Source organism: Benincasa hispida, unplaced genomic scaffold (genome assembly GCF_027475165.1).
Source record: "Benincasa hispida cultivar pf3 unplaced genomic scaffold, pf3_genome.v1.1 HicScf1004, whole genome shotgun sequence".
Taxonomy (NCBI): domain Eukaryota; kingdom Viridiplantae; phylum Streptophyta; class Magnoliopsida; order Cucurbitales; family Cucurbitaceae; genus Benincasa; species Benincasa hispida.
In genome coordinates, this window is record NW_028325306.1 from 76,851 (window position 1) to 104,197 (window position 27,347).

Genomic DNA, 27,347 nt, shown 5'->3' on the forward strand with positions numbered 1-27,347 from the left:
GAGGAGAAGTGTTATAATTCTATAGTTAGGGTTTTCCATTCTTGTAAATATTTTGTGATATTTTCCTTTTCTATGCTTTGTACACTTGTATATATTCATATCTTTGTTGAATGAATTCTGCATTCTAATTCTTTCTCAAACCTAAGAGTTTTACACGACCAAACCACGAGGAGTTCTGATCTGAGATTTTAAGGTAAGCTTCCCGAGATATTTTAGAACATGTTTGTAGAAGGAAGTATCTCGAAATAAGGCTTAGAATGATGTGTAATCTAAACTTAAATTTAAATATGAAATTTAGAGTTCAAAAGAGAGCCTGAGGAAACCAAGGAACTTCTAGAGCGAAAGGTTCCTACCCTACTAAGGTGAGTGGTAATCTCCTTTAAGTCTTAAGCATATCTTTTAGAATATGTGTGTATGCTTATGTTGTGAATGAGTAATTTACAATGAGAATGAAATTATGTGAGTGGGATGGTCAGGGGGTCAATAGACCTAGTTCCTGAACTCGGGAGTAGAACCTCACAAGATGGTCAAGGGGTCAATAGACATAGGAAACATACGCAAGAGAGTAAGCGTTTATGACTAGTATCACTTTAACTATCTACCGTGTATGTAGGTAGAGTTTGAGAACAAACTCATTATGACTAGTATCAGTTTAACTATCTACCATACGTGTAGATAGAGTTGAGAACAGACTCATTCAAGACGAGGTTTGAGTATTAACCTCGTATTTGTGATATACTTGTATTTTTATGAGTTGAAATAGACTTAGAAGTTGCTTACCACTCACTGAGCTTCTTGAAGCTCATTCTTTTCTTTCATGTTTTCTTCTCAGGTAGCGAAAGGTGGGGAGTTCCAGGATGCTGCTAAGGTTAAAGTCTGCCACAGCCACAGTCACGCTTTCGGGTTTTAGAGTTGCCGATATAAATGTTGTAGTTAAGCCTGAAAGTTGTATAAATGTTATACTGTTTGTAATAAAATGAGTTTAGTCAAACAATTGTTGTTTACATCTTTGGCTTAAGGTTTTATGAGAGTGAAGAGGTTCAGATGGGCAGTAGGTATCATAAAATTGTGGTATTTGCGGTCCTTCACGCCTCCTCTCGGGCTCAAGAGGCGGGCTCGGGGCGAGGTGTGACAGTTACATCCCAATGTTGTGCACCAATTTCTCAAAGGTTGCGATAGGTAATGAATTCGTAAATAAGTCTGTCAGATATCCTTCGAATAAATTTGTCATACAATGATGCCACCATTTCTTTCAAGTTCATGAGTGTAGAAAAACTTGGGTAAAATGCGCCTTGTTCTATCTCCTTTAATGTATCATCCTTTGATTTGGATTATACAAGCCGTTTTGTCTTCGTATAATATTGTTGAAATATTGATAAACCATATGTTCCACAAATGTACTAAGTCATCAATCTTAGCCATACATTTAATCATAGTCCCACAAAGCATGCTCCTCATGAACGACATATCCTAAAAGCATTGTTTTCGAACCTCTAGAAGAGAGGCTCCTGTCCTTTGCTATTACCTTCAACCATGGAGATTGGTACAAAAACCATTTTTGGATCGTTGTTAAATTCCTCATAGAAGCTTCAAGATCCTATGAAATTTTCAAGGCACTTCTTGTCCCTAGATTCTAGATTTAAATATTGTTTTGGCTTATCTTAGTTTTATTTGTATTTTATTTAGTTCTATTGCCGATATATATATATATATATAAGGAGTAAATGTGTTATTTATAAAGGAAATTTTCACAGAAAGAAAAAATGTTAAACAATTTCCAGAAATAACAAAAAAAAAAAAACACTTACGTCTGATAGACTTCTTTCAACGTCTGTCACATAGTATCAATGATAGATTTCTATTAGTTTCTATCACTGATAGACTTCTATCATCCTCTATCAAATATATTAAATTTTACTATTTTGCGTAAATAGTTTAATTTATTTTTCTATTTTTGAAAATCTCCCTAATATAACCTAAATTTCACTATACAAAGTCCTAAGAATCCCATATACGTACTGATGGCGGAAATTTGGAAGTCAATTTTACTCGACAACAAAAATCCCTCGGACGTGGTATGATGCATGTTCTTAAGATATGCGTTGATAGTCATGCGTCCTGCCACAAGTTTTCTTGCACTCATGCCAAGTATAACACGAACGCAAGTTTCTCAGGTAATCCAAGGTGGAACATAGGGACTTGTAGCAAAATGAATGAGGTGATGTGCATGTGGTGGTTTAAATAAAAGAATAAAAGGGAGGTTGCTACGTTAATCCTACTCCTACTCCTGTCTAACAGACAACACAATGAGAATATGCATGAAAAGTAGAGATATGACAAACCTTGACATGAAATAAATGTATGGGAAAATAGATAAAATGCGGAGATGATTTCATTGCAACCCTTAAGAGTGACCGCAAGGGCAACCTTTGTCAGCGCAAGCCATGCGATCATGCAACACTCATACAATAGTAAACCACCTCCCGGTGTGAATGCTACGGCTTCTAATGCTAGAACGCATGCGATATACGTGCAGAAGTGTTATAGGGCCTACACATAAGTCTCTAATTCTTGTTTATGCGATGATACACAAATAAGGTGACTGTGTATCATCATACCTATTCCTAGGGTGCATATGATGCAGTGTTGACAAACAGAGCTTATCTCTAAGATCCTCATTCTTGCCTATGCATTCCAATCCGCTCTCCCGAGTCTTAGATTTGTGTTTTAGACTACTCTCCCAAGTATGCCTAAATGATGAATGAAGTGCTCATAGGACAAGGTAACCACATGAACTTTGCTGACCTATGATTGTTACTATCCCTAGTGAACAATGCATACATTGCTTAATGCAACCCACCACTTACCCTCTTGAGCAGTTGGTTGTTGCTGAATTTACTCATAGACAAGTAATGTGTTAGCCTATAGACAGGTGTTGCAACAATTTCACACTAAGAAAATAAGATTAGTCACACACTCGCACAACGCACACCTCTCGGTGGGTTGCTACATGCTTCATATCCGTAATCCACATGACTAAGTATGCGATACCCAAACAATCCCACTAAGTGTTGCAATGAAAGTAAAGATGTTAAGCAAGAAGATGGAGATGGAGTCGAAGGAAACAAAGAACTTCATTGAAAACAAATTGTATTAATTCCTTAAGCACAAAGGCTTGCTTCCAGCGAATGTGCGTTAAGGCTAACAGTGTTGCCATGGATGGGTGAAGGAGCTGACTCTCTCGAGATCTAGCTCTGTCGAAGGTTCCGATCGTCACTCGAAATGGATGAAGAAGGTGAAGAACTCTCAGCCATCTTCTCACGCAATTTGTCTGGATCACGGGGAAAATCCTCGGTTTGAGGGATAATCTCTGGATAACCTGAATTTCAGCTCATGGCTTATATTTATAAGTTTGGGTCGCCGACAGCATTAATTGGACTGCTCTGAGTCTGACGTTTGGTGTGTTAGTCCTTTTCTGAACCTCTGCCACTAACGACGTGGTAGGTGAAATGTCAGCATAAGCTTTGGATTTTCTCGAGGTAGATGCATTGATGCGTTTATTCCACCTACTTTGCGTTGATCCCATTAGCTTGCGTTGTCACGCAGCCACAATAATTCAATGACCACATTCACTTAATACCGCAACTCTACATGATGACCGCAATCGCTTGACGAGCGCAACTCCCATGTGATGGATGCATACGGCTGATTACCGCAACATCCATGCGTTGATCGACGCGTTCGACTTTGCGATGAAGTGTTTCTTCATATGCGGTCATCTATGCGGTAGTCTAGTTTCCACGTTTGCGTTCATTTCCTGCATTAGCTACAAAAATAGAACATTGAATGCATAATAAATGCAAAATAACGGGTTAGCTGAGATTCATCATGCTGATCAACGCAAGCTCACTTTCTCGTAAATTCCTATCATGATTGCCTCATATTCTGCCTAACAACCTTCATCATTCTAAGTAAAAGGCCTAAGATGACATACATTTCTGCATGTCATCACACCCCCAAACTTAAAATCATGCTTGTCTTTAAACATGCGTTATACTCAAGAAATTCTAACTCACCTTCATGCTTTCTTTTGCGATGGCCAGCTTCTCAGAATATAACTCACCTTCATGCTTTCTTTTGCGATGACCAGCTTCTCAGAATATAATTTACACACACCTTTGACCCGTCATTGCAAGCCAACCTGCATCATCGGAAAGCATTCCAGAATTCCCTAATTTCAAAACGCTGAAAACCAACAGTAAGGCATCGTTAAATGTCTGTTTAGAGTATGAGTTTTTAGTATCATAAAAGAGGAGCTTTATTGCATTTCCTATGCCATGCACATGTAATTGATCTGCAGAACTTGGAAAGATATTCACGATAGTTGACACAAAATTCACCACCAAAATGATATGATGTTCGACACCTTCCTCAACCAATTGTTCCAACAAGTGAATTCGAATGATTCCCATATAATTTTCTCCTTCGGCAATTAATTCGGCAATTTCTTGTGCACCAATAAACTAATTGTGGACAGTGGTGGTACCAGTCCCATTTGGGCCAAGGATTTGGCATATTTTCAAAACCTGATAACATAATGGATTTCTGATTTTCTCTTGCTTAAACAACCATACTAATGAAGATCTATGAATCCTTGAAGAATGCATATCCCATTCACTTTCAGTCACCAATTGGAACGGTATTCTCTCGACTTCTGAACTGTAGGAAGTCTGGCGACTAGCATCAGCAACAGACCTATAAAACCATATATATTCACCACTTGTGTGACTATAAATGGGTCATGGTATCCACATAGTAAGCCACTTTTGTTGACAAGAATGTACTGTTCTAGAGATGCTAAAAACATCTTCTCATCAGCAAGTCTGGCAAAGAGGTATTCATGTGGTGAGTACATAGACAATAAATATATACCAAAAAGAGGATATAAGAAAGAAGAAACAAAAGTGTTTTACCTATCATCATGTAATGAACTTGCATATAGTAACAACAAAACAGCGGACGGACAAGAAGAAAGATCCGAGCCATTGGAGCTTTTCTGTCCGAGTAGAAATAGTAAATCAACTGGATCAAATGGCAAAAATGATACAGGTTCTCTAATGCATTGTGGAATCATTTCCAAAGATGACATTCACCAGAGAACTGAGCATTAGATACAATCTCCATTTCATCTTTTCATAAGGAAATGAGCCTAGACATCTAAAAGAGAAACTCAACCAACAAGCAGATAAAAGTGTGTTTGCAAAATCTATGGTCCTGATGTCAGGATTTTGGAGAAAAATCGAATGAAAAGTTTCCAATACCCCCAAAACAAGTTCCTCTTCAGTTACATTGATAGTTGCTAAAAGCCAAGGTAGTAAATGTGTTGTACATACATCAAGAGCATATTTTTTCATTTCTTTAGTGACAGAGTCGTCCATGACAATATTGACTTGATTATATATATAGAACTCCTTGAGAAGGTATAAAGAATGTAAAAGTTGACTTGGTTGTGTTTCGAATGTATTGAGACAAAATAAAACTACATGTTCTAATACTTCTTGAATTGATGTTGCTAGATGTGGCACCCTATAAGATGGAGACTTCATAATCGTGACCAGGATTGCACAGGTTGTTGCAAATGTGTCTGGATGTATGCCCATCTCCCCAGTCACATTCTTATGGAGCATACTCGTCAAAATACGAACTAGTTCTTCAATGTGAGATACAACCACTACTCCAGGACACTGAGAAATACATTTCAAAACGAGACCAAGTGTTTGGTTTTGAATTGGATGGAAAGGAACTTCAGCAACATGACGCAACACTAGAATTAATGTTACAAATCCGACCGCAAGCCTTTGATTGAAGGGCAATTCAGCTCTTGAAAGAAGATCAAGGGCCTGAAGACAAGCACTTGCTAAGGGATCTTTACCTTCAGCAATATGCAAAGGCATATGTTCTATTATGAAAAAAGAATGTGTAGTTTTCATGTATTTAATAGCACAAAAATAGCTAGATATCTATGACCTTGACTAGTTTTCATGTATTTACCAGCACAAAAATAGCTAGATATCTACGACCTTACTTGAACAGGAACTGTTTTATAGGTTGTATATACGTGTCCTTGAGTTCTAAAAAAAAAATAGCTAGATATCTTTATCTCTGACAGATTATGCTTGTTCAAGAATTTTCAAGACTACGATTAGGATTTGTTTCATAGGTTGTACATCTGTGTCCTTTCGATCTAAAAAAATAGCAAGATATCTTTATCTCTGATAGATTATGCTTGTTCAAGAATTTTTCAGGACTACGATTGCTCACCTGAAAATCGTTATATCTCAAATACATAATCCACTATATTTTCTTCAATCAATAGTTGGTTTGGCTTGATGGAAGTGCCCTTTGAGGATAAATAACGAATTATTAGCTCCAGAGTGTTAAGTTGGTGATCTTTGTTTGACGAAAGCAGAGGACCTTTGATAGCCTTAGCAAACAAAATATTCAAAGGGAGTTTATCTCCTTCCTTCTCATTAAACTTTGAATAGTATTCATGTTCACTCCCCTAGAGCCCTCTTTAAGCTAGAACAATTAGAATTACTACAAAAACAAATCAATACACATCAGATAAAAGAAGATGAGAAATGAGAAACTTGGCTTCATCTGTATGCAAATGCAAACATTGAAAAGTATCACCCCAACTCATGCACCACCAACTATAAATTATAAACCAGAAAGAAGATTTAGCCATCTTGTTCGGTCTAGGAAACAAAAAAAAGTGGTTTTGAAGAAGTTGACAAACCTACATTGTTCAATGGCATCATCATTTTGAGTCTTCATGAGCGTGTCTAGAGATAAGAACAGAAGTTCTGGGCAAAATGCAGAGAGAATATCATTTTCAGTGTTATGGTTAGATGCATATTGAATTGTGGACAATTTATATAGAACAAAGAGGATCTCTCCCCATATCTCCTTGCTGCATATGAAGAGTAATTTAGAACTTGTCAGAAAAAATGCATATGCGTAGTACAAAATAATTTGCTTCTTTCAAATTATTCATTTTATCACCTTGGTAATTCAAGGCCTGACACGAGATTTGACACGAGGCCATCGTTGTTCTTAATTTGGCCATGGAATTTTTTTGTCCAATAATTTAGAAGCATTCCATAACAATGAAGATAAAAGGAGCAAATGAAAAAAAAAATCACACTTTTGACAACGAAATGCGCACGAATCTAGAACAGTAGAACAAACAAGATTACCATATACACCTGACGACGGCTCCAAGACAACGAGCCAAAAGAAAGCCGATCCGAAACTCTGGCGATAAAGTCATCGCAAAGAGATCCATCACCGTCAACTTCAGTAACATCACAGAGGTGACGAACAAGATCAACGACTTAGCGAGTAATGGCATCATCGTCGAAGGAGTAGAGTGCGGCGACGAAGGGAGCGACAATGAAGTGAGAACAGAAAGTGAGGAAGATCTGGAGGAATGGAGGCTGAGAAGAAGCCTGGGAGAACTGGGATAGTGCGTAAGAGACGTGAACTGTGGGAGAGAGGGGATTGGAGATGAGATTGGAGAAGCAGAGAAGGCAACTGGTTCCTCCTTCCTCCGTATGGAGGTAGAGCGATGATCGGTGGCCATGGGAACATGATTTTGGAGGAATGGATTGATCGTCTTTTTCCTGCGCTGATTCGGAGTCTGGATGACTGTACAACATCTCTCGGAGTAGGGTTTCAAAATTTTGGCCCTGTAACAAAACACTCTCCAGCTGGAAATAATGTATATTTTTATTTTTTAAAATATTTATTTAAAAAAAAAATTGGTATGGTAAAGAGTTGGAAATTATGTGCGCACTTAATCATTGCTCTTTGGATTTTTGACATGGCGGACATTGAATTCATATTCTATACTCTTATTCTTCTTTACTAAAAAAGAAAAAAAAAGTCATATTCTCTCTAGTTGAATTCAAAATTAATATAGGTTAAATTGCAAATTTTTCTCCCTAGTATTTATTTTAAAACTTAGAATTTAGTCTCTATGATTTGACAAAATCTCATGAATGTTTATTGTTGGTTATTTTTGTTTGACAATTATACTTTTTTGTAACTTAAAAAAGTATAATTGTTGGTTATTTTTGTTTACTCAACATTTTGTTCAAACATTTGATTACACACATACTTTCTTGAAATTTCAACACTCAATTGATATGTCAACTTAAAACTTCACATATATTTTCTAATTTTCTGCTTGTAATAATTGTAGTTGGGATAGATAAAATAATCTTGTTTCATACAAACAACAAAATTACAATATATTTTTACAATAGTGAAATGTATACTCGAAATATGTAAAAAAAAAAATAACTAAGTCATCAAGAAGTTTAAAATTTGATATGGCATCTTATGTCGAACTTTAGGTTAGTGTTTATTATACATGTATGTTAATTGATTTAAAGCATTTGTGTGTTCCACTCTTCATAAGCATGGCATAGAAAATTTTAACAACATTGGGTCCAGAATTGAGAATGCCTGTTTGGAAAAAAAAAATGCATCTATTTGTCTTCATCTAAATTTTATTAAAGTATAAATGTAAATGTATTATCTACATTTTTCATATGAAATATGGAATATCACTTTTTTTTTTTAGCTATGTTTATATTATGGGGTTAAAAAAAAATAATAAATCCTAATGTTCTTTTTTAAACATGTCATTTGATTTTTTTAACATAAAAAAATGAATTAGGACTTACTTGGATTGCTTAGAAAAAATATTATTCAACAAGTCATTTTTTATTTTCTCGTGCATTTGTTACATTTTCCTAAAAGTATTTTTTATACATAAGTTTGTTTGGTTTGACAGATGCTTATAAAGTAATTAATGTCAAATTATTATAAAAATTACTATTAAATACTATGAATTTGAATTTTAAATTTGTATTTAAAAACAAATTCATTGTCCAATGATAGAGAGAGATTTACTGTTGCCTACAAACCTCTACTAATCAATTAAATTTATAAACTACCGAAAGTATACTCCTATTACTACGTTGGCATAGCAACAGTGGTAAGTCCGGATCGATCTGCAAGAAAGTGCTAGTATGAGCTTTACGTTAAGCTAATTAACTAATTAAAGTGGAAAATTTGAGAGGGAGTTTGGTGTGTGGATAGAGATAAGTGTGCAAGAAAAATAAAGGCAATGGGTCAATGTAACATAGGATTGGGTTTATCTAGTTTCGAGAGCAAATATAATTTCAATCATCGATTTATGCTAATTAAATATGCATTCGATTTATGAGTGCACAACGACCCACTTAGACCTTACTCAACGATGCTACAGGCAACCAAATCGTTTGATAACTAAGTAAGCGCTCTAATTAACAATTAAAGCCTTAAGCCAAGTCCTAATTAAACTACACGTCCCTAAGTCTATTGGATTCGATAACGTCCATATAGAAATAAGAATATACGCATTAAGATTAAGAGTTCCATTGTTTTGATTAAGCAATTGGGTAGCATAAACGATAAATCAATTTTATCTTAGAAGCTAGTTAATACATGCATTCTAGGTTAGCCATAAAATATATTATTAACTAATTGCTACTTAGGTGATTGGGCTAGACATTCAAGGGAAAACGTGAAAAAGCTACAAATCGATTAGCATGGGCAATACGCATTCATGAAGGAATAGCCACACAAAAATATGCATTTAGAAATTAAAATGGATTCAGAGAAAGCATAAAATCAGCATAAATTCAATCCAATCCACAAAAATCTAAAGAAATTCACCAAGGATTCTTGCTTCCAAAACTAAATAGAAATTACCTCTATCCATGCACAAACCAAAGAGGAGAGATCCAATCCGTAAGCTGCAATCCAAAAGAAATTTAAAATCTAACCTAAAGATGGTAGAAAAGATGAAGAAGAAGAATTTTAGTATCTCATCGATGTCCATGACTTCCTACCTAAAAAGAAAACCTTAAAATTTGAATAGATTATATATAATATCCCTCAACGTAGCGGCGCTGAGACCTTAATAGGAGTGTAAACCTCGAGCGTCGCACGCACAACGCTCTAGCCTTTCATCAAAATTTGAGGCACCGTGACACTCTCGCCAATGTGTGCTTCTGCCTTCAAACGTAATGCACAACTCCACACATGGCATTGATGCATTGGCCCTAGGGTTAAAATCGTAATTGCATGTCCTTGCTACTTCAGATGTTCGATTTCACTTTTGATAGTTTCAACTAACCCCAAGTGGTCAGTAACACTCTGAAATGCATTATTTGCTCGAATTCCCACAAGAATAGACATTTAATCATATAAAACATAACAAGCAACCTTGGTTAATGACATATAAATGACTATTCAAGAGTCGTCACCTGAGTTTTTTTAGTATATGATTGATTGAATTGGACGTTATAGTTAGTTGTTGGAGATGATCGAAGGACTTGGTGGTCGAAGTTCATCGTCGAAAGTGATTGCTAGAGTTGTTTATTGATGGTAGTTGTGCACAAAGTTTGAAATATCGGTGTCCCAATTTTATGTAAATATCGAGATCGATGGAAATTTTAGACAACTTCATGGAATTAATGGAGATTAATGGAAATCCTTTTTTTTTATGTCTATATAAGCTCATCCCTTTTCAATATTCTAATTCTCAAATCTTACTTTTCCAATATTTTAATTGTCGATCATTCTCAAGATCAAGCAATAGACTTATAAAAGATCAGTGATTTAATGCAATTTCTTATTTTTTAAATACTTTTGTAGATCTTTCTATTTTTGTAATTATTGTAAATACTACTGATCCTTGGGTATATTGAAGAGGGTGGAGAAGAAGACCACTGTGATTCAAACATATTGAAAAGGATGGAGCAGAACACTATTGCTCTAAAGATTCAAGCAATTTAGTGGTTTTTAAAGTTTTTTTGTTTGTTTCATTTTTCAATTGTATAAATGTAAATGCACACCGATGAGTTTAGTTTAGTTATTGTACTTCTTTTGTTCTTTTTTCAATGTTGTTGTAAATACATATCCATTAATATGTGATTCATATACACAAGGCAAATGATAATTTTGGTTTTTCATCTTTATAAAAAAACAATATTTTGTTTTAGATAAAGTTTGAAAGTAAGAAATACCATTAGAAATCTGCAAATGAAAATAAAATTTTAGAATTTCTCAAATAGAAAAAATTAAAATTTGAAAATATGATGTTCAAATCATCCAAACATATTTTTTTTTTTAAAAAAATAAGCAACAGAAAAATATTACACCATTTTAAAAAAATTGTTATAGGTAATTTTGGATTAGTAGAAAGATTATGATAAAAGTATACCCATAAGAGTTACCTAATCTAAAAAACGGACCTGAGATTAACAGTAAATAAGCCTAGGTGAGTTCCATACAAATAGGAAAAGAGCAATTGGACCGCAAGGCCAATTGGCCCTCCTCGCCCTTGGAGGTCGAGGCCAGGACCAACAAAACCTTTGCGGCAGTTGGCTCACCTTGGCCTTAGAGGTCAAGGTCAAGGCTAGCGAAGCCTTCGCAGTAGTTGGCCTGCCTTGGCCTCGAAGGCCTGCAAATCCTTCAAATGAGGGCAATCTGCAATTGGCCCTTATTTCTAGAACCTCCCTAGTGCCTTAATCCAACCCTTGAGTATCTGGTTTTCAAATGGGTAAAGGAAATAGAATTTTACCTAAAAGGATAAGAAAGACCCCTGATAAAACTCCATTATAAATAAAGTATGACAACCCAACATTAGAGATGATAACATTTTTTGCAAGTCCCCCACCCGATTCCCGATTTGACCGGATATAGGGGTCAAACCAAGGTTTTAAATCAAATTTCCAGTTAGTGACGGGGGAAGGGATCCCGTCCCAAATTTTTTTAATTGTTTATTTATATATATAAATACTAAAACACAAAACTATTGTTTTGTGTGTTTTTTATTAAGTTTATAATAAAAAGCATGAAAACTAATTTGTAATATATGCTTAACTAAAATTTTTATAGTAGGTTGAGGTTTTTTTTTTTTTTTTAATTCTTTGTAATATGTATTTTCCCAAATGTATTAATATTTCAATTTCTCAATTGATTACGAGTTAGATCTTGATTATTTCATTGTGTTAGGGCTTTTAACCCTACAATTGGTATAAGAACCAACTCGTATAATTAATTTAGAAATTTCGAAATTTGCATTGATTTGGTTGGTTGAATTGCATTGTGTGGTTTGCGAATTCGTTTATGGTAAATTTTGCCCTTAGATTACATGTTTGATTTGATTAATTTGTAAAGGACCCTGCGTTTTTGGGCATTTTATCATATAATTCGAGTCTTTTGTAAGACCATGTTTAGAATTAGGGTTGTAAACAATGAAGATCGAGACCAATTTTGACAAAAAAGGAAGAACATTCGACGATGTGCCTAGAATCACTTTCTGATGTCGCAGCATTGTAATGCTACGACATGTGTTATGCAAGGGTTTGTGTTGTACGCGGTTCAGGGTGGTCCAATCTGATTCAGCTGGTTCAAGATGGTTTGATCGGTTTTGTACTGGAATGGCTTGGTTCGTTGTTTTAGGGTCCGATTTGAAGTAGTTGGAGTCGATTTAGGTTGGTCTAGGTTGATTCTAATGTGGAAGAATCTATTTTAGGATAAAGTTTACAAAAATATTATAATTTATTGCTTTATTTTATCCTAGGGGCCAAATTACCAATTCATTTGCTATTTAAATACTTTATGGATGTCATTTAGATAAATCTCACCATAGGTCAAGCATGTTCACGCATTTTAATATATTATAAGGGTTATAATGTATGGTATTAATGCATGATATATATCATTTCATGAGTTATTGAATATATTTTGAAATGTTAAATATAAGAAATTGGAAAAGCATGATGCATGACATTACTTAGGTATTATAAATGATTAGATCTATTAATGTTGTATGTATGCTTTGTTGATTTTCATGAATTGTTTAATATAAGTGTTATATTAATAAAGTTGAAAATCAATTTGCATTGAGCATGACACGTTCATAGCTTAATATAGTTGTTATATTAATGTCATGAACGTGTGTAAAATGATTTTCTTATTAATTAGAATGTGATAGTTAATTAATTAAACCATAGAAAGCATGAATATAAGGCCAATAATTTTTTTCTATAGTTATAAAATTAATATTTAGTAACCGTCAACATATAATGAAGAGTTACATGCAAACTTAGGATCTTAGGGAATTGAATTTTTTTTTTTTTTAATAAAATGTCTAAAATAAATTTAGAACTTATATCATTGATTCTAATAATCATAATTAAGTGTTTTTTTAATGGATTTAAAATATGACTGAGCAGGTTCCTTTCACAACTAAATCTTATCAGGTTGGGATTGTTTTGGAATTTTCCTTGCGTTGACATTGGACCATTGTATGATTTTTTTTCTTTTTCTTTTTTTTTTTAAATTTTTATTTTGATGATAATGAACACATTTTTCTAATGACTGCATCTACTTGATCGCATCTGCTCAAACCTTCCCCACCCCTAAATTTAGAGATGCGCAAGGTCCGTATTGCGTTGTTTGGACAGAATAGACAAACACTTAGTCAAAATGTTAAAAAGAAGGTTTGAGCAGAATTTTGAAGGATAAAAGGTAAAGTAGTGCTATTGCTACGAATTAACTAAGTGTTAGTCAGAAAATACAAAGTGTGGGAAATGTTACTAAGTGTATACATATAAGTCATCATGGCAGCGCAATAAATAACGCTAAATAAAAGATAACAAACATTGCAATAAATGACAAAAGACGATAAAGAAGAGGCTAGCGCATACAGAAAGAATTGTTACTTAGTTGTATTAAAAATTAACCAAGTATACGAAAAATTACAAATAACGCAATACAAAATTTTAAGCATGTACAAAGAATCAAGTAATTAGCTTCTATACATAGAAAAATAATGAATTAAAATTAAAAATAAAAGAATGACCACAATAAAAAAATTGTAAAGTTATTGAGGAGGAGGAGGTTCAGGTGGAGGATTTTGATGAGGTACGCGATGAGCTTCTTGGATGCAGATGTTGCTGGAGATGCAGAGGCACAATGGGAACATGAAGATATGCTGTCAAGAAGTTGAAATATTCATGGTTGCGCTCCGCTACTTACCTTTGGTTCAGGTGTATCGTATAAATGTTGCGTTGAATATTGATCAACACCTGCCTTGTCATAGCAATGCTGCGTTGCAATTCTGCTTATCGTTCGTATACTTCAGTCATGCGCTGGCAGAAGAGTTTATTTTGATGGGAGAGAAGGGAACGCATATTTGCAAGTTCAGCGACTAAGGTGGCAATGGTGGGTTGTGCCTGCGATGTTTCGCCATCATCGTTTTGGGGTTGGGCAGAAATGCCTTCACCCAAATCGCTGGGTCATCAACATGCGGCGGTGGAAGGGAAAATTGCGGTGAGGATGGAGCTACTGGATATGCAGTTGGAGAATCAGGGGCAAGAAGAAGGTTGGTAAAATGTTCAGGGAGTAAGGAAGAAGGTTCTGCAGGAGGGCTTGGAAGGCGGATGATCAAAGGCAAAGGGTCCAAGGGTTTAGGATCTTGCAGTGATGGCTCTTGGACTTTTTCCTTTCCTTTGTCAACCTTACGCTGTTTCTTTGGTTTCGACTGCTGCGGCGCATTTAAATCGATCATGAGCCTTTTAGGTGTTCAGGGTAATGTGGGGAATCTTTTAGAAGCATTCTCAAAATCTTGACGTTGATAAGGGAGTACTTCCGGCATTGGTTCCTCTTCAATACCCACACCTAGTGAGAGGTATAGGTTTGAGACTGTCCAAAGAAAGAAATATTGGCCTCTTATGTGCCCCACAAAACCTCGAATTTGTCTTGCGATCAACTGGCCTACATCTATTGGAATGTTGCGAGCAATGTAGTATGTGACCATGACTCTATCCCTTGAAATTGTTTTGTCATGTGAAGTCGGGATGAGTCGCCGTTTCACCAAATAAACCCAAAGTCATGCCTCTGGAAGCAATGTCTTGGATGCAAGGGTTCTGATGCCTTTTAAGGAAACTGACCACTGAGTGCCCGGTTGCGTTAATACCTTCAGTTTATCCTCCATCTGCTCTTTTGTGGGATCATCAATGATTTTATTACCCGACGCATCCGGGATGTTCTTCATTAGATATAATTCATTGATGTCCTTTGCGCTGAAAGGTACCACTTCCCCTTTCATGGTCACCCCATCTTTGGTGTCATGGAGCCGTCCATTATAGAAGTCTCGCACTACCGTTGGGATGACGATGGATGGATATTGGCAAAATGTTTCCCATCCATGTTCCAATACAACACTTGTGATCACGTCCGGTAGTGGCGTTGGCGTAGGGAAGAATCCCATCTTCATCATCATATCATCATTCTCTTTCTTCTTTGATGGTCGTCCCTTAGCCAACGCAGGCTCACTACTTTCCGCTACTACTTTTCCCTTCTCTTTAATCAACGCAAGGCGGGATCTTTGTTTTTGTTTCCTTTCCCTTTCCTTGCGTTGTTCTTCTTTCTCCCACTCAACAATTTCTTTACCCTTCTTTTCTCGAATGCACTGATCATTTGCTCAGCGCCTCTTCTCCTTCTCAACCTTCTCCTTCTTTTATTCTTCCTCTTCTTCTCTCATTTCTTTTTCAAATTCTCTTTTAAATTTCTCTGAGGCCAACAAAATGCGCTGTTCTTCCTCGAGCCTTATCCTTTCCTCTTCTACCAATATTGTGTTATTGCGGTGCACCTCCTCATCTTGTAATTGTCTTCTTCGACTACCTTCTGCGATGATTTGTTGTGCCCGCAACATCTTCTCTTGCTTTTCTTCCTCCTCTCTTCTTATCCTCTCCTTTTCCTCTACTGCACTTTGTAAAATTGTTGGGTCAGTTGTTGACCCTTGCGGTGCATTCTCCTTGCGACGCCGCATCAAAGGGGTAATGTCTAAATCTTCTCCATCATCAGTTGCAACCGGTCTTACTTGCGTTATTTCCCCCTCGGGTTGCACTGATTCTCGCAGTTGTGCTGACTCCCCCTTATCCACCCTTGTGGAGGTGGATTCTCCGTCAATTTCTAGGCCATCAGCCCTCTTTCTCCTCCCTTCCTCCTTCTTCAGACGCTTCTCCTCCCGCCTGTGTTCCCTCTTCTCACTCGTCCTCCTTCCCTTCTTGATTGGATGGGCTTCCTCATCTCCTTCAACCTATTTCTCTTTGATCTTCTTCTTCTTCTCTTCACCCACTTCAGGCTGCTTCTCCGCCACCGCTCCCTCCAAAGTGACCTTGATGGGTCCCTCATAGGACTCTGCTTGAACAGTTTCCTTAGGATCCGAAACGGCCAGGGCGCTCCTTCTCGAAGCTTCCTCCATCTCCTCCTCTGAAGGTAGTGGCTGATTAACAACCCCTGCTTCGGGCAACCCTCCTTCCTTCTCCATGTTACTCAAAATACTCCCGAACACTTCTCTGTCGTCTCTTTTTTTTCTTTAGAAGACAATGTTGGGAGTGGGGCACTCTCCATGCTCTGCCCTTCCCTAATGCGGAGTGGTCCGACTGCTACAGGCTATCATCGAGGTTTTCTGACGATTCGAGGGATGGTTTGTGGCTGGGCGGCGAGACGACAGTTTGCTGCAAGGATTGTCGCCTCTCTTACAGTGATTTTGGCTTGCGAGGGTGATGAGGGTAAAGAAGATGGATGGGAAGACTGGTCGGCCATGGATGAACTGAGTAAGAAAGCTGAGAAATACTTAGGGTTGTAAGAAGAGAGTAAGTCTGGGTATGCAGAGCTGCTAGGGTTTCTATTTGCAAAAGATTCAAATAGGCTCTCAAACGGAGGAAGTAGGAATTTATAGGTTGGGCCTTGATGGGCCCAACGCAAATTCCACAGTGGCAGGCCTCGAGGTACTCAAATAGCCTACCGCCACACTCCTCACATTTATGAGTCCACAGAGAAGTACGTCCTTTCATCTGCGAAATCATCATTTCCTTGGAAGCCTAAACGATTGGACTACTCTATTTGCAAAAAGAATTTATCTTTGGTGTTTTATTCGGAATGGCGCAAGGTTAAGAATCAACGCAATACTTCCATCAACGCAAATGCATCTTTGCAGAAGACGGGCAACAACGCATGTATCAGCGCAACACACCCTTCGACTCAACACATTTCTGGAGGACGGGTGTACTGTATTTCTACTGGCGCAACACTACCTCAACATAGTGCGTTTTCGCTAAGGACGGACGAAAAATACATACGTGCGCAACACACCCCTCAGCGCAATGCATTTGGGTTGGATGAACGCAAAGTGTCTCTTGTTAGCACAAGATGCACCCATCATCGCAATGCATACTGGATGTTGATTGTTATTATTATTATTATTATTTTCATCAACGTAAGCCACAAGGACTTTGCGGTAATAATTCTCTTATTAAACAATCATTCACCAAAATTTAAGAATAACACATTTAATACAGAAAAGTAAGAAAATTAAAGAAAGCATGGAAATTAACGCAAGTGAATTAAATGAGAGATAATTTCATAAACAATAAAAGCAAATCTAAGGATTAAATAACAAGATTCATAAAGCAATAACGAAGGTGATTAAGAAAGCATTTAAACATAGAATTTAGAGATATGGACCGGAAGACAATTTTCCATGAAGAACGCAATCCACACCTCCGCAGGCGGTCAAGCTTGCCTGCACAATGTCGTCAAGGAAATTCCTTCCCGTGAGACCTGGGGCTTTAGAATTGCTTGGCAGCGTTCCAGGTGTTCTATTGCGTAGTTCGACTACCAGTTGCCCAACTTGGACCTCCAAGTTTCTGATTGAAGACGCCTACGATTGCATTACAACATCGTTTTTCTCAATATATTGCTTGAGCAAGGACTCCAATGAATTTCAGAGGTGTTTAAGGAGGATGGTTGGTGTTGCGGTTGTCTCTGTTGACCTTGATTCTGGTTTTAGTGAAAAGGTGGAGGGTTTCCTCGATTCCCGGAGTTGCTATTCTGATGATTACTCGGCCCACCTTGGTTATGATTTCCTCCCCAACCGAAGTTGGAGTGATTCCTCCAACTAGGATTATAAGTGTTGCTGTACGGATTATTCTGGATAGCACACACTTGCTGCGGGTTTGATGGGCACATTTGCACCGCATGGCCCCCTCCACATTGGACGCAACTTATTGCGGCCACTTGTGCCGGTGCATTGTATTGCTCTGATCCTTGGGAGAGGGCACCTTGATTAAATGGATTCTAGAAGAGAGGTCACCGTGGCCATCTGGGCAGCCAAAGTTGTCATTGTATCTGCAGGTACAATGGCATTATCATTTCTTCTTCTCTCGGAGCCTCTTTCTCCGTACCCGTCATCTATCCAGTCATCCATATTTTGCAAGATGCGGTCAAGGATGACCTTGGCTTCAATGTATGTTTTATCCATACGTCCCCCCGCAGCAGAGGCATTAGTAACAACTTGCATTGATCTGTTCAGGCCGTTGTAAAACGTTTCCATCAGAACGCAATCGGGTATCCCGATATGCGAACAATTCTTCACCAATCTTTTAAATCGCACCCAGGCGGTACTTAGGGTCTCGTTATCCATCTACTCGAAGTTTAACACACATTCTTTCGTCTTCTTGCGTTGACTGCTGGAGGGAAGAACTTCTTCATAACCGTTCCACCAACTGATCCCAGGAAGTTATTTCATTTGGCTCCAATGAATGAGCCCACCTCTTAGCCTCATCCCTCAAGGTGTATGGGAAGAGGTAAAGTTTGATACCTTCTGAGGTTACGCCAGGGATGGAGAAATTACCGCACATCTCGACAAAACTGGTCAGATGGGCATATAGGTCCTCACTTTGTAGACCACCAAACTGCCCCATATTCTGAATCATTTGGAGCATGACCGGCTTAATCTCGAAACATGCGTTCTCCTCAACTATTGGATGTGAAATTCCAGGCGAGAAATCATAAAGATTGGGCGCCGCATATTTCCTCATTGGGATGTTGCGGTCAGCGGCAAGAAAAACAAGATCTTGCGCTGGCCGGTTTACCCCTAGATTTACTTCGAGTGCCTCATTGTTATTGTTGTTGTTTTCTGCCATGCTGGCTTTCTTTTGCCTCGCTCTTTTCTAGTGTGCCCTTGCGCGAAATGTACGCTCGATCTCTGGGTCAACTTCGAATTATGGATCAGTTTCAGTACTCATAAACTGTCAGTCTGTTCTTCGCGTTAAACAGACAGTATAAGATCTGTCCTGCAAAATACCATAAAAGTACTGAACACTAATCGTTACCAATCCCCAACAATGACGCCATAAACTTCGTACGCTAAAGATTTATCTTACAGCATGTGAACAAATATGAATGAATGAATGAATCTTGCAAGCTTATGTTGCCATAAACTTGATGACATAGAAATGGAATGTAGATGGAATGTTATGCTGTGTTATCGCTTATGCACACTACTTCTAAATAGGCGTTGTTAATGATAGGCTTGTAGTATGCGATAGAGTAATGCGTGTCACAAGTTTCCTTGCACTGAAACAAGTATAATTCCAACGCAAGTTTCTCAGAATAATTTGAGGTCGAACACAGGGATTGTTTTCGTTAATGTTACTTTTGTGATACATACGACCGGTACAATTAATAAAGAATTAGTTTATACAAGAATATAAAGTGCGATGAAAATAAAATTGCGTTGCATTGAAAATAAAATCCTAAACTAATATGATACAAGATACAAAAAACATGATTCATAAAGAAAATGGATTATGGATGAATGGAAATAAACAGAAAGATGACAATGAAAATGACCATAACATTTAATACTAAGATTAAGCGTTCGATACATGGTGTGAATGAAAGATTAAGAAGATGAATACAAGTGATGAAATAGATATTAGAAACAAATACAGTAAAGTGTCAACGTCTTGACATAGATCGTGGACGGAGGTTTTGCTTGTCAGCGTGTGGAAGTAATGGGGAGGAGAGCTTCCTTCCCAGGCTTGCTCTTCATACAGAGCTTCAACGAGGGGGATCAGAAGGATTTTTTACCTGGAGACTCACCTCTCGGCCTTGTCTCTTGATTATCCCAGATCCACTCTGGAAATCGCTTCAGACCAGTCTCTCTCTCAGATCAGTATATACACGTCTCTATGTATTCAAGTATATCTTTCAGTGAATTTGCAGAAGCTATTTATAGGTGAAGCTTAGCTCTTTGACTTCGTGGTCCCCACTTTATGGTTATGGTAGTTCTTGAAATGGCGGAGTGAATATTCCTTCCGTTAAGCAATCAACCTGTCAGAAATGCACAACCGAAAGCTGTACATTTGCCAAAATCCTCTGCAAATGCGTTGCTCTTTACATCCTCGATCGATCGCCGCATGCGGTGTTATTTTTTATTACCGCATGCGGTTGAAATTGCGTTGATCGCTAAGCCCTTGATCGATTGTCGCATGTGCCGTCATTGCGTTGATCATCTCTTCCTTCCTGAGTGATGGGCGCAATGCGACGTAGATGCGTTGTTTCTTTTTATCTTTGAGCCATTAACGCATGCGGTGATTGATTTCCTGCAAAACAGAAATTAAAATACTCTATTCTACCATCGCAATGGTATTAGTGGTGTATCGACGACATTTTATAATTCTCACATTTCTTAGCCAATTTCTATACTATCGACGCAACTTTTCTTTCTTTTTACCGCAATATCTAAATAAAACAGTATAAATAACTTGTATTTCTATAAATTATCACCTCCCTTCAGAAAGTGTTTGCATGGGTCAATACAAGGGGAACTAGCAAACTATTAGTAGATGGGAGAAGGACGTGTGTCAACGTATCCTATGGTCTCCTTCAATAGGTTGCACCGTGAGATTCCTATGATCTTTCTGCGTGTCATCTTAAAGCAATCGCCCATTCGAAAGGTCTGATCATAGGATTCGGAACAACGCAAACTCCAGTAGTTGATAGTGTTTCTTAGGTTAATCTTCAACAGTTGCCTTTCCATGCTAGCCTATTGAAACGTACCTCTGGGATCCAAAAATGGTAAGGTCACACTTATGGGTTGAATTAAGCTAGTTAATGAATCCTTGGTCAAAAAAAGGTAGCTAAGAATTATAGGAATAAAGTTTATTCTAGTACTAGTAATTAGTTGAGATTGCCTTAATTCAGAAGAGGGGTAGTTGATTACGGTTCTTTGGTTGCTTGTATTTTGCTGAATTGATTAGATACTTGCTTTTGTGTGATGAGTTAACTTATTTATAAATATAGCAAAATGTCACTGTACATCAACGATAGACATCTATCCCGGTCTATCGACATCTATCACTATCAGTGGCATTGCGGTCTATCGTGGTCTATCATTCATAGATAATGACATTTTACTATATTTGAAAATATTTTTAGTAGTTTTACCATTTAAAACTACCCTATAAATTTCATTATATTTTACACACTTCTCCTTAAAATTGTTTTTCAGCAAAAGTTAACATTTGTAATCCCCAAATAAGATTGTCATTACTCATTACCATCACAATGCATCCATCAGGCTACCACTACTAGTCAAAAGCAATAATTTTCTGAATTACGGATTTACCTATAATAATCCTAGAGAATCACAGGCTACAAAAGTAATCGAACATTGGGTAACAGATAAGGGGTTGAGGTTGACGTAGAGAAGATACGTGTCAATCCAATATCTTAGCCTTTTATCCCAGATGTTCGCTTATTTACCAGGCCAATCCATGATGGTTTCTTCAAATATTATCATGAAATAAATAGCTACACAAATCCGTGGGGTTTGGTTAAGGAGGATATCTTCCTTTAGTTCTTGTTTTTCATGATTAATAAAATCTTTTCTTATTTAAAAAGTAAAATACGAAATAAGCATCCATGATTCTAGACAAGATTCAAGAATAAAAAAGCATGCACATTCAAGTTTACTGTGAACTATAACTTCAAATGATACTCGGTAGTTGGTACATCGTACATGCATGTCCAAAAGAGAAGTCGTAGATTAACTTTTTGAACATGAAAATATAAGGGAAAAGGCCACAACATTTGGAAATTAGTCCAGGGTAGATCAACTTACTGTCCAACCAATATTTTACTGATAGCATTTCCAACAGCAATTTTGATGATAATCTGCGAAACATGTGTGTAAATAGAGTTGAGAACAAACTCATTATGAGTAGTATCACTTTAACTATCTACCGTGTGTGTAGGTAGAATTTGAGAACAAACTCATTATGAGTAGTATCAGTTTAACTATCTACCATGCGTGTAAATAGAGTTGAGAACAGACTCATTCAAGGCTGAGGTTTGAGTATTAACCTTGTATATGTGATGTGCTTGTATTTTTTTGAGTTGAAAGACTTATAAGTTACTTACCACTCACTGAGCTTCTTGAAGCTCATTCTTTTCTTCCCAGGTAGCAAAAGGTGGGGAGTTCTAGGGTGTTGCTAATGTCAAAGTCTGCCACAGCCACAGTAACGATTCCGGGTTTTAGAGTTGCTGATGTAAATGTTGTAGTTAAGCCTGGAAGTTGTATAAACGTTATATTGTTTGTAATAAAATGAGTTTAGTCAAACAATTGTTTACATCTTTGGCTTAAAGTTTTATGAGAATAAATAAGATGGGCATTAGTTAGCCAATATCGAACTCAAAAAAAAAAAAATAATAATAATAATAATAATAATAGATAAACAAAATATTAGTTAGTCAAATTGCTCGTACTTAACAAATTTTATTTTGATCAATCCAATCGACATTAATTCTTATATGCATTTTCGTACTAATAATTAAGATCACTTGCACGTTGCACCTAATTTTTAATAAATAATTCTCAACCAATTACCTTTTTAAATCATATGATTTTTTTTTACTTTTCCATGAACAGCTCTCCAATCACCCTTTCACAAAAAAATATTAAACATTCATTCTACAATTGAACCGTCACTAATTACAAGTCCATGGGCTCCAATTGAAGACGTTAATGACGCTAATTACAAGTCAAGGAGGTCACCAATTAAAGACGTTAATGACACTGAAGCAGAGATTCATGAAATCAAAGAGAAAAGTCCATGGGCTCGCATGCAATGATCTTTTCTTTTCTTTTTTTCTTAAAAAAAGTGTACAAAACTGGAATGAAGAGAGGCTGATGTTGTAATTACAAGAGAAAATTAGGACAAGAGGAAGCAAACAAAGAGAGAACACACCAAAAAGGGACAAACCCTTAAATTTCATATTGAAGTAATGATTCAAACCCTTCAATTTCATATATAGGCTAGGCTTAGTTAGGAATTGTTGTAGCTTTTAAAATACTTGTTGTCAATTGTGCTTTCAAAAAAATCATGTTATAGGGACCAAAATAGACATTATTTAAATTTATAGGTTCATATATAGTACATAAATTTTCATTACTTAATTGTTCAATATTTTTCTAGTTTAAATTACAAATAATTATTTTTTTCTTATTACTTTAAATTATATGGGAGAGAAGGCAAATAGTGAGAGAGGCGAATGAATAGAGAGCGAAATAATACAAATAGAAAGATAATAAAAAGGAGTTTAACCCCATTTTTATATTAAGATCTTTCTAAATGAAGATTTCTTTTAAATTTTATTTTTATTCATATACTGTCTGGAAACTTTTCTTATTTTTCTCTCTATTAACTCCTCAAAAGAGATGCTTTCTTTCTTTAATACATTTATTTAGAATTGCTATGGTAAAGAACATTGGAAAAGAAGATAATGAGGTTTAAACAAAGAAAAAATAGACAATTTGAAGATAATGAGGTCCAACTCAGAAAAAAAATAGAAAACTTAAACAACAGAAAAAATAATAAAATAAAATCACTTGAGGAAGCTTGATGTTTGTGCTTGAACATGTAGTTTAGCAATTCTAGAATTGTACAGAAAATACGTAACTGCAGGACTTACATGGAAAAAAAAAAGGGTAAATAATGGAAAGAATTGTTTTTCATTGTTCAGGAAGCTAGAATCAAAAGCTACAGTTGAGGAGATATGAAAATCAAAGAACTTTGAAGTTGATTTTGTATAAATTAAAAAAATTAAAAAAAAAAAGTTTCCAAACACTTTGAATCAATTATTCAAAATCACTTTTTCCTACTTTCACCGCAATTCTAAACGAAGCCTATGTCTCTATCATCAATTTTTAATATGTTCTTTTTAAATGAAACGAAAATTTTCATTTAAAACACATTTGGTCTCCATGCAATTAATCAATTTACATACAGATAAAGGCCTCCACCAACATCGGATGAACACCTAACCTTAGCAAAAAGAAAGGCTTAAAACAAATCCCAACCAAAAACACCTCGAGACTCTAGTGGAAAAAGGACAACCATAGAAAATGTTAAGAACTCGGCTATGCTCTACAAAACTTGCCACTTCAGGCCCATATAGGAGGTTTTTTGCAAGACATGGAAGATATTAATAGTTCCCAAAGAACCAACCAAGAAAATAAATGAACTTTCTATGGGATTTTTAGTTTCCACCAAGAAGTGAGAACGTAAGAATAGCAAAACAAATAAATAGGTACTTCACAAGAGGACTGAGGACCCATACGACTCAAAGGGAACTTTAATATAAACAAGAAAAGAATAAAAATGTACAAAATATTGAATGCAATATAACAAGAAAATTGACTACTTTGAAAGTAAACAAGAAACTGAATGAAAAAAAATAACAAAATGAACCAATCACATAACGTGTACTTACAGAAATGGTGTTTACATATATTTTGTCTGTAATTGTTTCAGGTGCAGGTTGCCCATTGCTACAAGTTAACTGAAAAGTCAAATGCATTCAAGTCAGATAAATATAGATACACCATTATTGTAGTTGTCATGGATTATAAGATAAAGGTCATAATTTTCAACATTTTGCAACAAAAACATTATGCTTCTATCAAAAGGTTGCATTTTTACCAATAGTTTCAGTTAATTAAATATAAAAGACAATGCAAAATAATTTTTTTTTAAAAAAAATTACCTTAATACCCCAGTCGTATTCAGGTCCACCTAGATTGTGACTTGCACTCATTATAAATCCTTCGTTGGCCTGTGTAGAACAAAAAAAGATCATGCAGAAGGCAAAGGAAGTAATTAAATGTCACTCCAAAATGCTTGATGATATAATAGATCTATAAAGCAAACTTGCAGACAGCTTGTGTGGACAAAATACCTTCCTTGTATCATATAAATTTTTTAAGGAACTTTTTTCAAATAAAGGAAAATGAGTTAACTTATTTATAAATATAGCAAAATGTCACTGTTCATCAGCAATAGACTGCGATAGACATCTATCCCGGTCTATCGACATCTATCAGTGTCATCCCGGTCTATCGTGGTCTATCATTCATAGATAATGACATTTTGCTATATTTGAAAATATTTTTAGTAGTTTTACCATTTAAAACCACTACCCTATAAATTTCATTATATTTTACACACTTCTCCTTAAAATTGTTTTTCAGCAAAAGTTAACATTTGTAATCCCCAAATAAGATTGTCATTACTCATTACCATCACAATGCATCCATCAGGCTACCACTACTAGTCAAAAGCAATAATTTTCTGAATTACGGATTTACCTATAATAATCCTAGAGGATCACAGGCTACAAAAGTAATCGAACATTGGGTATCAGACAAGGGGTTGAGGCTGACGTAGAGAAGATACGTGTCAATCTAATATCTTAGCCCTTTATCAAGGAGATGTTCGCTTATTTACCAAGCCAACCCATGATGGTTTCTTCAAATATTATTATGAAATAAATTGCTACACAAATCCGTGGGGTTTGGTTAAGGAGGATATCTTCCTTTAGTTCTTGTTTTTCATGATTAATAAAATCTTTTCTTATTTAAAAAGTAAAATACAAAATAAGCATCCATGATTCTAGACAAGATTCAAGAATCTAAAAGCATGCACATTCAAGTTAACTGTGAACTATATCATCAAATAATACTCGGTAGTTGGTACATCGTACATGCATGTCCAAAAGAGAAGTCGTAGATTAACTTTTTGAACATGAAAATATAAGGGAAAAGGCCACAGCATTTGGAAATTAGTCCAGGGTAGATCAACTTACTGTCCAACCAATAATTTACTGATAGCATTTCCAACAGCAATTTTGATGATAATCTGCGAAACATATGCAAGGAAACTAGACTACTGAATTAAGAAAAAATAAAAGCTCTAGAAGAGACCTGTGCGGCCTCTTTATCAAAATAGCGACCATTGCCTCCTAAAACCGACAGCCCATTTTTGTAATCCCCTGGTGGCAAGGAATTGAACAATGCCTGCAGACACAAAATGCATATGTAACACAAGCTTCAAAACTCAGGCTGAGATCACATAAATTATTAACATTGCCCATCCAAACCTGGATCCAATTAGCAAGGTAATTCTCCTGCTGAAATACTTTCGTAAATTAACAAAAAGTGAGTTGTGAAGGCATCGACACCACCAAAAACCCAAGAAAAATGACAAAGGATGGGGATAAATTTAATAAGCACTTTTTTTAAACAGAAACGAGTCTCTTCATTGAATTAATGAATTGAGACTAATGCTCGAAGTACGAGATCGATACAAAGAGCAGTAAAAGATTGGATCAAGAGGTGCGTCAGGGCATCTCAACTAGGTTGACACCCCCTTAGTACCATCATCATCTCCTTAAGGGATTGCGCTGATTGTTGGGAGATGGCTCCTTGGTTGATTGCCATCGATTGAAGGATCGAGGTCACTGCGTCCATCTGAGCAGCCAACATGGTCATTGTCTCCGCAGGGACAATGGCAGTTTCATTCTTTCTTCTTTCGGCGCATCGGCCTCCATAGCCATCATCAATCCAGTCATTCATGTTCCACAATATGCGGTCAAGGATGACTTTAGCCTCAGTATACGTTTTATCCATAAAAGCTTCTGCCGTGTAGGCATCAGCAACAACCTGCGTCGATCTGTTCAGGTTGTTATAAAAAGTCTCCATCAAAACGCAATCGGGTATCCTGATATACGGGCAGTTTTTCACCAATCTTCTAAACCGCACTCAGGCGGTGCTCAGGGTCTCATTTTCCATCTGCTCGAAGTTCAGCACATCTTTTCGTTGCCTTGCATTGATGGTCGGCGGGAAGAACTTCTTCATGAATCGCTCCACAAGTTGATCCCATGATGTGATCTTGTTTGGCTCTAGTGAGTGAGCCTACCTCTTGGCTTCGTCCCTCAAGGTGTATGGGAACAAATATAGTCTTATACTCTCTAGGGTTACGCCAGGTAATGAGAAGTTGCCGCACATTTTGACAAAGCTGGTCAAG

The 27,347-nt window shown here is 36.5% G+C and overlaps 1 long non-coding RNA gene and 1 pseudogene across 6 annotated transcripts; both read right to left on the bottom strand.

Annotated features, from left to right (window-relative positions):
- Positions 1-4,166: 4,166 nt before the first annotated feature.
- Positions 4,167-14,698, bottom strand: LOC150031672 (protein PUTATIVE RECOMBINATION INITIATION DEFECT 1-like; annotated as a pseudogene).
- A 5,116-nt stretch (positions 14,699-19,814) lies between these two features.
- On the bottom strand, positions 19,815-26,708 carry LOC150031673 (uncharacterized). Of its 6 annotated transcripts, XR_016525668.1 has the most exons (6): positions 26,422-26,708; positions 26,246-26,338; positions 25,030-25,098; positions 24,757-24,825; positions 22,405-22,551; positions 21,953-22,158 (listed from the first exon to the last, which is right to left on the bottom strand). It is a non-coding gene; the product is annotated as an uncharacterized LOC150031673 (long non-coding RNA). The 6 variants fall into 6 exon arrangements; XR_016525670.1 differs by adding an exon at positions 19,815-20,585 and having other exon boundaries at positions 22,106-22,158; positions 25,030-26,708; XR_016525667.1 differs by having other exon boundaries at positions 25,030-26,338.
- Positions 26,709-27,347: the final 639 nt, after the last annotated feature.